Consider the following 1813-nt stretch of genomic DNA (forward strand, 5'->3'; position numbering starts at 1 on the left):
ATCATCATTTATTTAAAAAAAAGTACAATAAAATAAGTAAAATAGGGCCCAGCGTACAGCGTTAATATGAAGAAACAGGTGTTTTACTTGTATTTTTAATAACTTGTGTTACGGTAACCAGGGGACACAACTAAAATGTGTGTTTTATCTAAAGTATTATAGATTTATTTTTTAATAAATGTATTTAAAGCTGAATAAACATGATTTCTGAAGGTTTTTTAACATTATATTTCATTTTAAAATGTAGCGTTAGTAAAGCCAAGTTACAGGGCCTTAAAAATGCCTTTTTCTTCAAAGTTTGCATGTCTGTAACTCAAGAAGTATTAAACATATCTTAATGCTTTTTTAGATATAGGGTCTTAACAAACTGTCCTTTTAGTGTCTGTTAAAACAACTGCATTGATCATACCTAAGTGCCATAAATATCCTTTTTCCAAAAGGTTTTTTCTTTTGTTTTTTTTTGTTTTTTTTTTGAGAGCACAAAGCTCCTCATTATGACTGACAGGATAATCATCCCTGATCATCAGCTGTTGTTAATGGCCGATAGAGCAGAGAATTGTTTTTATTGGCCAGTACTGATTATTGGTCGATGCATCGGTGCATCCCTAACCAGGAATCATTTTTCTAGTGGATGGATAGCTTTAACGATCTTACTTTAAAAAAGCAACTTGTTAATACAAGGTTAATACAATGCAAAAAAACAACTACAACATATTGTTTTGATAATAAACTTTTATTGCATCAGTTAGATGTCATTTCAGCTGCTGCAGTGGGACACAGAGGTTGTGCTGGTGCAGAAAAGCATGAAAAAAAAGCTTGTGAACCCAATTTCAACACATTATTATTTAGGTTTTTTTTTTTTTTTTTTTTTTTTTTTTTTTTTACAAGGCAATATGAGTGAAGCTATATCATATTTGAGGTTTCTTCATGTTTTGAAATATTTTCTACTTTACACGTCTGATCTTCATGGTGATGGACTTCAGAGAATTCCAGTTGTTCTTCCAGTAGTACCAGGTGGCTCCAGTATTTTTTTCTTCCCTTCTTTCTCCCACATATAGTCACCAGTGGGGTTTGTGTAATAACATTTGTTGTACCAAAACCCTCCTTGATATTTCATAGCACAGTTGCCTCCTGAATTATCTTCGTCTTTGTCAAAGGTGGAGAACTTCATTCCATTGTGATAATACAAAGAGTCACCTGCAGAAAGGAGAAACTTCCATTATAAAGACACTTTCATTTGGATCTGAAATAAAATGCCATTTTAAAATAAATAATATAGGTTTTATTATAAGCATTAGTTTAAACATTATAGTTTAAAAATCCTTTTAAATCAACTTCTTCATTTAAATCATTTCATTTGCTTAAATTCTTTATTATGGAATAAGAAATTTTTAGTTTGTTTTACCTGCTCCTCCATCTACAAAGCTGCTCACATGCAGTTTGTACCCATGAGCCTCAGAGTCCACAGAGAAGGACTCGTACACGGCGTAAGCTTTTTGCCCTTCAAAGTCCTCCAAATCTACTCTGAGTTTATACCGATATCTGCGTGTGAGTTGGTGAAGAAACTCTACACCTATAAAAACATAAACCAAAACTGGTTTAGTAACTCAGTACATAAGTACATACATATATATACTGTATATATAGTCAAAAAAATCACTCACCCAGCCAGTATTCACCTTCTTTATTACCAAAACCATTTTTATAACTCTCCCACGGCCTATTGAAATTCACTTTTCCGTCCATTCTCCTGAGAAACACCTGAAACATTCAGAAATCATTCATCGCTTTCACACACACATCATTTCACATC

General features: G+C 32.7%; 1 pseudogene; it reads right to left on the bottom strand.

Moving 5' to 3' along the window:
- Window positions 1-944: 944 nt before the first annotated feature.
- On the bottom strand, window positions 945-1770 carry LOC127158202 (microfibril-associated glycoprotein 4-like; annotated as a pseudogene).
- Window positions 1771-1813: the final 43 nt, after the last annotated feature.

The sequence above is a fragment of the Labeo rohita genome, unplaced genomic scaffold (assembly GCF_022985175.1).
Source record: "Labeo rohita strain BAU-BD-2019 unplaced genomic scaffold, IGBB_LRoh.1.0 scaffold_1385, whole genome shotgun sequence".
Taxonomy (NCBI): Eukaryota; Metazoa; Chordata; class Actinopteri; order Cypriniformes; family Cyprinidae; genus Labeo; species Labeo rohita.